At 44.8% G+C, this 11,404-nt stretch overlaps 1 protein-coding gene across 7 annotated transcripts in view; it reads right to left on the bottom strand.

The window, feature by feature from the left end:
- Nucleotides 1-11,404, bottom strand: part of DGKZ (diacylglycerol kinase zeta) — a 151,080-nt gene that overhangs the window by 89,195 nt on the left and 50,481 nt on the right. The gene's annotated exons all lie outside the window — the stretch shown is intronic.

Here is an 11,404-nt window from a genome sequence, read left to right as displayed (position 1 = left end):
GGCCTCTTTCAATTTGGAGGACATGGGGGGGGCAAGCCACCTCTTGGCACAGGCCTGGCATGCCTTTGGGGGCAGTGTGTGTGTAAGACCCAGAAAAAGTCTCCTGCTGGCCCTCTGGGACATGGGGTGGCCAGGATAAGCCCCTGTCCTGGGAACATTTACTCATGAGTGACAGCCAATCTGTTCAAACTGCACTCTGCCAATGAAGGCCAATCAGTTTAAATCACACTCTGCCAATGAGGGCAAATCAGGTCAAATTGCACGCAGACAGCCAGACCATGACAACAAAGCAAATTTGAGAGTAATGGCATGGAAAATGGGGAAAGTGTAAACAGGGCACAGAAGCACCGTGTGCCCATGGGAAAATATAGTGGTGGGGAAGGGGAGACACTGTTTCCTAGTAGCATTTCCAAGTAGAATAGTTGGTTTTTATACCCTGTTTTTCACTGCCTGAAGGAGTCTTAGAGTGGCTTATAATAATCTTCCCTTCATTTCCCCACAACAGACACCCTATGAGATTGGTGAGGCTGAGAGAGCTTTGAGAGAAACTGCTGTGAGAACAGTTTCTAACAAGACTGTGACTAGGCCAAGGTCATCCAGCATGTGGAGGAGCAGGGAATCAAATACAGTTCACACATTAGAAGCCACTGCTCTTAACCACTACACCAAGCTGTACAAACTGCCATTGCCTTAAAGAGATGTAGCTAGAGCACAGGCAGAAGAAACTGTTGCAGAAGAATGGTGTAAGTCTTCTTGACTTGCTCACTGACTGTTACAGAATTCTTCTCCTTTAAATGTGGACCTTCTGGCCAATGGCTTCTCAGAACAATCCAAGAAGCGAGACAGGTATTTCCTACAAGGAGAGGTGATTGTGTGGTTAATGTTTGCAATTTCAGAAGGGAGGAATGCTTTTGTCTTCTGTGTTCTCTCTCTCTCTGTTTAGAGGGGAGTGCAACACAGCCCTCTGTCCCCATCCCAAGCAGCCCTTTCTTCCAAGGGAACTGATCTCTGCAGTCTGGAGAGGAGCTTTCATTCTGTGGGTTCTCCAGGTCCCATCTGGAGGCTGGCATCCCTGAACAGTGGTGGGGATGCTAGCCTCCAACTGGGACCTGGAGAATCCAATTTTGGGGTTTCTGAAAGCCTGAAGAATATTTCAGGGGTTTCTCAATGGTAATAAGTTGAGAAAAGCTGACAAATCCTCTGTAAGTTCTTTGGCAATCAATGTTTTCATGTTTGATTATAATAGTAACATACAACTGTTTTTTTATTTACTCCGATGATACTGAACTGAAGAACATACGGACTGAAAGGTTTTCAGTTCTTCAAGCAAATTTGCTATCAATTAAATATTTTCATTTAAGAAAGAAACTGACAAGTTTATATTAATTATTATTTGATGTTTATGGTTATTAGCAGTTACTAGCAACCAGCATTTCTCTTTGTTTCCTATCTGGAGCTTGGCATCCCTGCACCTCCAATGGATCAAAAGCCAGGGCTTTCCTCCAGGGGGACTGATCTCTGTTTCCTGGAAATGACCTGTAATTCCAGCAAATCCCCAGGTCCCAACCTTTCCCATAGTGCAACCTCTCTGCCACAGAGTCCCCCCCCCACCCCCATGCAAGCCTTTTCATCTCTGGGAGCCTGGAGATGAGTTATCATAGAGTCCCCCCTCCAAAACAGCCATTTTTCCCTGGGAAGCTGATCTCTATAATCCAATTCCAGGAGATTTCCAGGATGCAGCTGGAAGTCAGTGACCCCTGGGTCAGGAAAATTCCTTGACGTTTGGAGGCAGGGCCTCAAGAGTCCAAGGGGGGGGCAGGAGTTTTGCCATGTAGCCAGTCCCCAGGAAGGCCACAATGCAGGCGTGCATCCTAGCACCCGTTGCATTCCTGGGTACAATGGGCTTTGCCTCTAGTATGTACATATGTATTATTTTAAAATGAAGCATGTTTTTTTTCATTATTACTGCTAGAAGTATCAGCTAAGACTTTTCAGTGATGAGATTCCTACATTTCAACAAACTGGGATAATGCTTAGGTTTTTTTCTCTCTGGTAGGATCTTAGCCCTTCTCAAATCCTGAATTGAACAAAGGACATCCTATGAAATAAAGAGCCAGCTTGGTGTAGCGGTGGCTTCTAATCTGGTTAGTGGGATTTTATTCCCCACTCCTCCACATACAGCCAGCTGGGTGACTGTGGGGTCACCAAAGCACTGATAGAGTTGTTCTGATGGAACAGTGATATCAGGGCTCTCTCAGCCTCACCTACCTTTCAGGGTGTCTATTTTGGGAATAGGAAATGGAAGGTGATTGTAAGCTGCTTTGAGACTCCTTCTGGTAAAGAAAAGTAGCATATAAAAACCAATTCTTCTACTGGCACATGCCCAAAATGAAAGTTAGCTGAATGGCCAGATGCTGTTCTCACCACCAGGTGGAGTAATCTCTCTATCCAGCAAGAGACAAGTAGTATCTGCCAAGGAGCCTGTCAATGCTTTTCAAACCTCTCCCAGTGTCTCTGTGACCCAGATACACCACAGGAAAGCTCAGTAAGGAGACTCAGGTTGCAGATCTAACAGGAGAAACTGCATTACCCTTCCCCCCTCCCGTTCACAAAACCAAGCTGGCTCTGAGGCCTCATCCACAGCACTCACCTTGGCAGCTAGACACAGATATTGATTTGTCATTCAAATGCACCAGGACTAGGCACTGGGAACACTGTGAGCAACATGGCCCTGAAGCTTTGTTTTAGTGGGGCTATCTGAAAAACGACATCAAGCTCAGAAGTCCCATCTATATATAATCTAAACATAAGTGTACAAGGTGAAATATGGTGGTTAGACTGCTTAAATACAAAATGTTTTGGATAGCTTTTTCTCTAAAGCACAAATAAGAGTGGCCAACCTCTCCTACAAAACTGGGATGCCTCATTTAATTCTTCACCTCTTTTCTACCACATGTAAATGACATTCAAATTTCTCAAATAAAGTACATTAGGCAGCTGGCAATAAGAAACAACAGCCTGCCATGAGCAAGCCTGTCCCAGTAATCTTATCTAAAATTCCCTGAATCATCAGCACAAGACCCCAATGGCATTGAATCTAGAGCAGGGGTAGTCAACCTGTGGTCCTCCAGATGCCCATGGACTACAATTCCCATGAGCCCCTTCCAGCATTTGCTGGCAGGGGCTCATGGAAATTGTAGTCCATGAACATCTGGAGGACCACAGGTTGACTACCCCTGACCTAGAGGATGAGCTGCCTTGGGCTTGAGGACTTTCATCCCCTCCTCACCCTGAGCAAAGAAGTGGAGAAGGTGGGGAGAGAATGCTTTCTCCCTCTCCTTCAGCATTAGATTTTAGGGATCCTCAATGATGTTGATGGAAAACAAATTCAGGACAGACAAAAGGATGTACTTCTTCAACTTAAGAAGTAATTCAATAATGGGATTAAGTGCTGCTAGATACAGTCAAACACAGTTGGCTTTAGAAAATAATACAGATCCTTGAAGGGCAGATTCCCCCGATGGGTAGAACTCATATGGAATAAAGAGAACTTCCATATGCAGAGGCAGCAAACCTCTAAATAATGTGGCTAAGGAAGGCCTTGGCCCGTATTGCCTATTCATTTGCCACCATGAGAAAATGGGGTGCTGGACTAAATGGACTACTGGTCTGGTCCAGCAAGGCTTTTCTGATATTCACTAAGGCACAGCAATCATCAGCAGCAGGACAACCCTCATGATTATTCCCCTACAAACTGTCAACTTCCTGGTTTCTACTATACCAAAACAGAGGCAGACTGTGACCTATTTCAAAAAGTTTATCTTCCATGGAATGACAAATATATGAAACGAAATTGCTGTAGCTCTGATCCAACCATTTCCAAGCACAAGATTTGCAGGCCATATAAGCTACTGAACATGTATTTTTAATAAGTCAACTCCACATGGGGCTGTCTTAGAAGCAAAATTCCGCCAGGTCTATGGATGAGGCCAATGCTGTGAGAAGATTGGATGGGCCCCCCTAAAGAACAATTGCCACCACGCTTGGGAACATCATTGGTGGTGGCCAGCTGTTGTACTTTCTTGTCACCCCTGTCAGTTGCTGTACCATTATAGGGGAGGGCTTATTTTTACCATCATGTTATATTATTGTATTTTTGTACTGTGTTAATTTTTTATTGGGTTTTAATTGTGTAACCCGCCACGAGCTGGCTTGCTGGGAGTGGCGGGAAACAGCTCAAATAAATAAATAAATAAGTCTGGCCAATTCTCCCAGGCAAGCTGTCAAGCTTCACTGGATAGCAAGGCCAGACAGCTCCTGGGCCTTGCATTCTCAGAATCCAGTAAAAGCACCACCTGCCCTGTGAAGCAAGCAGCATTGCGTAAAGACGGATCTCCCGCTGTTCTCATAAACACACTGCCACCTGTCAGAGAGAACAATGCCTTCAAGGGGGGGGGGGGAGATGATGACAAAGTCTCTGGCGTACAGTTCCAAAGACGGCAGAGTAATGACTGGAAAAGAACAGCACACGAGGCAGTTGAATGTGGAGGGAAATGTCACTGGAGACACTCTCATTGCCCAGAGACCATGTCTAAGTGGCCAGAGGGAAACAGTTCTTTGAATTCATAGGAGAGAAGGTCATCTGACCTGGTTTTCAACAATTAATTGACGGTAAAGGAACAATGGCCTTGATGCTGTGCTGGAGAAACTGAATCCCACCAGAAGCCAGTATAATCTATAAAAATAGATTCAGCTGGGTAGCTGGTTTGGTCTGAAGTGGTAAAACAAAGTCTGAATCCAGTGGCATCTTAAGACTGACAAAGCTTTATTCAACATATAAGCTTTGATGTGCATGCTAGTTCATCTAGCATGAGTCAGACATAAGCAAACATAATTTGAGGGGGGGGGGAAGCCACATTAGCCTGTAGCAGCAAAATAAAAATAAATTCCAGTGACAGTTTAAAGATGTACGAAATTTATTGCAGCAGAAGCTTTCGTGTTGTAATAAATGCCATTAGTCTTTTTATTAGTTCCCATTGGACTCCTGTTTCATTCTTCACACAAAAATAAAAAGTCCAAAATAAATACACAAACTGACTTGTTGCTTTGGTCACAATAGCCACTCATGCAATTTTCAGGTCTGTTTTTAAAGGTGGTTTGTATCAGAATGCTTTGGCTTCATACTCTTCACTAGACTTCAGTCACTTATTGAGGCATTATAGCTAGGATAGCTAGGAGCCTCTTGTGGCACAGAGTGGTAAGGCAGCAGATATGCAGTCTGAAAGCTCTGCCCATGAGGTTGAGAGTTCGATCCCAGCAGTTGGCTCAAGGTTGACTCAGCCTTCTATCCTTCCGAGGCCAGTAAAATGAGTACCCAGTTTGCTGGGGGGTAAACGGTAATGACTGGCGAAGGCACTGGCAAACCACCCTGTATTGAGTCTGCCATGACAACACTGGAGGGCGTCACCCCAAGGGTCAGACATGACTTGGTGCGTGCACAGGGGATATACCTTTTAAGCACTGGCATCCTTCTTCAACATGCTATCCAAAACCACCCATCTTAGTTGTTTCATCCTTGGAAATGCTGATGCTATACATAGGGCTACAGTATATTTCTAGACTGTTAAAACAAGTATACACGATTGTTAACCATCTTTACCACTCTGCGGTATAAATAAAGGAGTAAGGACTGTGGGAGTGGGCGCTGTCCGGGATGGGGGGGGGCAATAATTGGCCCCTTGGCCCCGGACTGACAATCGGGATTGGGCCCTCCGCTTGTCAGTCTGGGGCCAAGGGGTCAATCGGCAGCCACACGCAGCGTGGCTGCCGATTGGCCCCTTGGGCCATGACTGATCAGTTGGGAGGCACGAAGCACTTCCTGACACCTTCGGCCCATGTCCACCCTTGCCGCGCTGCCTGCCAACATGCCAGGTAAGCCCCCAGGCCCTGGAAGGCAGGCAGGGGAGGGCCTGTAGCCCCAGGGGAGGCCCTGCATTGGCTGCCACCCGGGAAGCGCACCCGCCAACTCCCATTGGCGAAGGGTGCACTTCCCAGGTGCCAGGGAAGACCTGCTAGTGCCCGCCGTATTTCCGATACAGCGGCCTTGATTTCTAGTCTGGTATAAGCTAAATGCATTTCTGGTCTTTCAGAAAGCATTTCTGTTGTTCTGATGTTCTGGCCCTGTTTGCTGCAGTAGTTGGAGTAGAATCTGGGCAACTCAGGTTTGATTTCCCAGTCTGCCACTGGGATGGCCTTGGGACATCACGCACCGTCAGTCTAACTTAGCTCACAGACCAAGGTGTCTAGTAGGAGGCATAGAATAAGTTCTCAAATCTTGAGGAAATACAGAATACATTTAAGTTGTCTTATTTAGGAAGAAAACCAAATAATCAAAGTAAAGAAACTAGAAAGCATAAAAAGTCCTAGGTAACCACGATTTTGTCCATTTGGTAAGATGGATGTTTTTGAAAAATATCAGTTCCAGATAGAATCCCAATATTTATATAAACCCTAAAATGTATATGAAAGAATTCTTATTGTCTGTCATAATGTAAGGTGCATCTGAAAGAGCTGAGTAATGAGTAATGACTGGGGAAGGCACTGGCAAACCACCCTGTATTGAGTCTGCCAAGAAAACGCTAGAGGGCGTCAGCCCAAGGGTCAGACATGACTCGGTGCTTGCACAGGGGATACCTTTACCTTTAATGTAAGGCAGTGGTCCACAACTTTTATTAGGCTGCGAACCGGTGGGGGGGAGGGCGATCTGGCTGCCGCGCATTCGCGTTTGTGCCATGTGCGGCTGCAAACACGCATGCGAGGAAATTTCATGCATTCACGCATACGCGGCAGGTCCGCGCATGTGTGTTTGCACTATGCACGGCCGCAAACACACACGCACGGACCTGCCACGCATGCGCGAAAGTGCTGCGCATGTGCATTTGCGGCCTCACATGGCGCAAATGTGCATGCGTGGACCTGCCGCGCATGCGCGTTTGCACTGGTGGGCACGCTTCCCACTCCGCCCCTCTCGCAAAAAAGAAGCTTCCCGGGCCGCAAGCTTGCGGCCTGGGAAGTTTCTCACTGTGGGGGGGGGGGAGCGGGAAGAGGGAGCCACGGCCCGGTGGTTGGGGACCACCGATATAAGGCACATCTTTAACAACTGAGTAGCCAAGTTTTTTCAGGTAACTACAATTTAGGAATGCAAAGGATATTAATCAAACATTATTTTTGTTGTCCTGTTCACCATGCACATGATGAATTACATTTTTGCTTGACCAACATCTGTAGGAAAACTTCTCATCAACATGAACTAGTACAAGCACATTAATTTTTCTATCAATGGCAGTGTTTTCATTCTCAATTCACCACCAGCATCTGAAGGGATACAGGTACATTAACACTTGAAAACTGTTTTAAGAGGCATTATGATTCAATTCTCACTGAAGGTTCACCGAGCTGCCTAGCCTGCCTTTATACCTGCCTTGTGCCAGCACCTCACAATCACAGAGGCTCTGCTTCATCCTGAGAGCCTAAAAGCCAGGTATTTCAGTCAAACTCTGGGGCAAGCTGTGCTGTTTGATAGTGACCTCACAGTCATCATGTTAAGAAGCTTAGGGCAGATTCAGGACAGTTTAAGGCAAGAGCCAGGGACAGAAGAAGATACAACACTAACAATCCGATTGAGAGAACTTACACATGAAGCAGGCAACATATGGCTTGGCATGCTCCCCTCCCTCTTCTAGGCTGTGGGCAAGAGTTGGAGGAACGTGAGTGTGTATATAAGCTTCACACTTGGCAGCCTACGCAGAAAAATATGTACTAGATACAGGGACCTTCCCCACCCACTCTTCCTTTAGGGCAATGGCCTCAAACCACTAGGAGGTGGCTCATGAGTATATTGCACCCAGGCCTCAAGCTGCTCCAGTAGTGAATCTGCAGGGCCCAGGGAGAGTGATAAGGAGACCCCAAGTGGAATTAGCAAAGATCGAGCTTCTGTCATACTGGTCTGTAGAACTGGGTGAACACTAGGGCTGCAGTTGTCACTCTATACAAGACAGAAGGCAGCTTAAATATCCAAATCCAAGTCCTCCATGTTCAAAATGGAGGCAACCCTAAAAAGTGTCCATTAGAGAAGCAGTAATAGTCATTTCAGCTCTCCTGTATGAAGAATATTCTCCATGATCTCAGCTGTGGAGAAAATTCTTCATGCTGTAAATCTTAAATTACTGTTACCTTGGAGAGTAACAGTATTTAGTCTCAAATCACCACCAGACCTAGTGAACCTTTGGGAGTCCTATTTGCATAACATTTCACATCACTTTCAGTAGTAGGTAAACATACCAGTAGCAGGTAAACATAACCAGTAGCAGCTAATCATACTGAGCTGTTTACGGCAATGCTTTCCTTGGGAAGTGAGCTCTTTGGGGTAGGGGGAGGACAAACCATAGGACTTTTTGTGCCTGCAGATCCAAGCTCAACCTGTCTTCTCAGAGCAACATTAACACTTATGATAAAAAATCAATTTAAGTTTGAAAGCCGCCTAGGAGGAGAACATGTCAACCATACAAGTTAGCCTGTTTCTATTTAATGCTATGTTGGTTTGCATCTGGCAATTTGACTTCTCAGGCTCCTCATAGAATCACATCCTCTTTTGGCCATGTGACTTAAGAGACCAGACTGCTTCCCCCACACATGGCTTTCCCCTCAACTTTTCAGGTCTCCCCCCCCCCCAGATATTTCTTTAAATTTTTTACCAAGATTTGCTCATGTCCTCCATCCAGTTTCTCCTACTAATTTCCTCATAATTATGACCATGGAAGCTGAATCTGCCTATCCGGGTACATGCATTAAAATTTGGCCAATCTGAGTCTCTCGCTTTTTAAAGATAAGATAGGATATCTAATGGTGGCTGATTCAGGGACTTCTGCCTACAGTGTGACACAATTAAACTGAAACAAGGGAATATGTTCCCTTAACACAGAGGATAATTTTTCTGTCAGAGCACTTAATCTCCTGGACAGGATACATATGCTGTTTGTGTATGACTGGTGTACAAGTATAGGCTACGGCATTCTGTGAATCTCAGCTTTCATGCTTTAAAGAAGTTTGCGGCCAATGTGACTGTAGCAATTCTAAAGAGCATGGGCTTTCTCCAATGTAAGATTAGAAATACAGAAAGAGTGGGTAACAATCCAATGCTGGGATTTGTTGCTTTGAGCAAATGATCCACGATTTTTTACGGCTATACACACTGGCAAATCTAATTGTCGTATGGTCCCACCTCCCACCTATCCAGCCCTTGCTCCAAAGATCAAAATAAAATACAAAAAGAGAAAATGCATAGAAGTTTGCCTTTAAGCATTTTTATGAATGCACAATTTAGGCTGTTCTTAGGTGTTTGGCCCCTTGAACGTGAGTGTGTTCAGTTCTGGCAAATGTCAGAAGAGACAGCAGTTACAACATGGGGTATTCCAGGTCAACTTTATGTTAAGTTCACTCCAGCTTGAATGCCTATTCTTGTAAACTCCCAATACAAATAAGCCCCCTGTTTGCACCCGAGACCTTGGAAGATGAATCATTAAAAGAAGAAGTGACCTCTAGACTGTTCTCTCCACCCACTGGAAAGGGCCCCAAGGCAACATTCGTTGGAATACACCCACGTCCAGGTTTTTGACCATATTTGTATCATGACTAAAGCTTGCCATTAGTTGGCACTGCCAAGAATAGCTTAAAGAGAAGTGTATTAACAACTCAGCAGTGACCATTAGTGATGGCAGGAGATGATCTGCAGGGCATACAGAGAACATTTCAAAAAGCCTGCAAGTGAAGAAGGAAGCAGGTGTAAGCACAAGACATATGGTGGGGCAAAAGAAAAGTTACAACTGGATTGCCTGATTAAATCCAGCAACATACAGTTGCCTTCAGCAACAATCTTGAATTGAAAGTATTGTTCCTTGATCGACAGGAATCAACAATCCACTCTGGTGCTGAGCCAACTGGCATGTCATTTTGGAGAGACAAGAAACGTACAACTTTCTACAGTTGCCTGTCACATAACACAATGAAAGTATAAAGGGACAGGAACTCACACAATAGAATTATCTAAAAGACAGATGATGACGTTTCATTGATGATTTTAGGCCTAGATGTGAGCAGTACTTGACAGTTAGATCACTTGTAAATGCCATGTTTGATAACTATTTGGAAGCTCCTTAGAAAAACAAATATAGAGAGATGAGAAGTAACTACAAAAGGCACATTGAGCAAAAAACAAACAAACAATAAATCACAAAGATTGAATCAGAGGAAGTAATTTTTAATATAGTGACAAACCTAGGAGAAAGATAATCCCAGTTCTACAAAACCTGGACCATTTCTTCACTGGAAACTTTGCTGCCCCAGCTTCCATGCGGGAGCACAAATCTGAGGTGGACGAGGTGCACTGGGCAAAATGCTCCCTCATGCAGAAGCAGGAAGAGGTGGGGCAACCTGCCCTGGCTCAAACTCCAACCCGCAGCTCAGCAAGAAGCCCCAGTGCAGAAACGATCTGGTGAGAAAGTCTGAGAGTTTTTGCAAAGGCACATTGACAAAGGAGGCTTGCTCTGAAATGTCTACTCTATGAGGTAGGTGGGGCTGAGAGAGCTCTGAGAATTGTGACTAACCCAAGGTCACCCAGCTGGCTGCATGTAGGGGAGTCGTGAATCAAACCTGGCTCTCCAGATTACAAGCCGCCACTGTTAACCACTATACCAAGCTGGCTCTTATAAAGCAGTTGTGGACTGTGGTGCTCATCATAGATCACACAGTCTCATATCATCAGTCTGTCATACACCCTCCTTTATAGGAGAGCAACAGGACCCATTACTGTTGCAGTTCACAAAGACCACCAGCCATATGCTGCATTACCACAAAAATAGCTTTCTCAGCACAAACATCACAAAGAGCTAAGCAAGTTTTCAAATTTCCCAGAATTCTTCATCAAGATAGATATGCAAATTATAAAAAAGAAAGGTGAAGGAGGGGAAAATGTTTCAGGGCAAGATGGAGGAATCCCTAGTCTGCAGTTCATAGAGCCTTCAAATGGAATACAGAATGTGTTGCAGATTTAACTGGATTGCACAATACTGAGTACTAAACAGGGTTCAAAAAAATACACCAAACGTTTCTTGAATGTAGAATCAAACAAAAAGCAACCATTCTTAGAGAATATTAACTCAGGAGAACTCAACCAACTGCTGACTGGTTTGTGGTATTTTCATAAGTTCTAATAAAATAATACTGTTTTTGGAATTTCTACAATTCCTACAATCCTTCCCAGGTTCATCCCATGATCTATAAGGATCAGCTGCGGGCCATATGAAAATATAAATAAAATACTGATCTGTGTCAAATTATTATGTACTAG

This window comes from Paroedura picta, chromosome 2 (assembly GCF_049243985.1).
Source record: "Paroedura picta isolate Pp20150507F chromosome 2, Ppicta_v3.0, whole genome shotgun sequence".
NCBI lineage: Eukaryota > Metazoa > Chordata > Lepidosauria > Squamata > Gekkonidae > Paroedura > Paroedura picta.
Note: the sequence above shows the minus strand (reverse complement) of the source record. Positions and strands in the feature narration are given on the sequence as shown.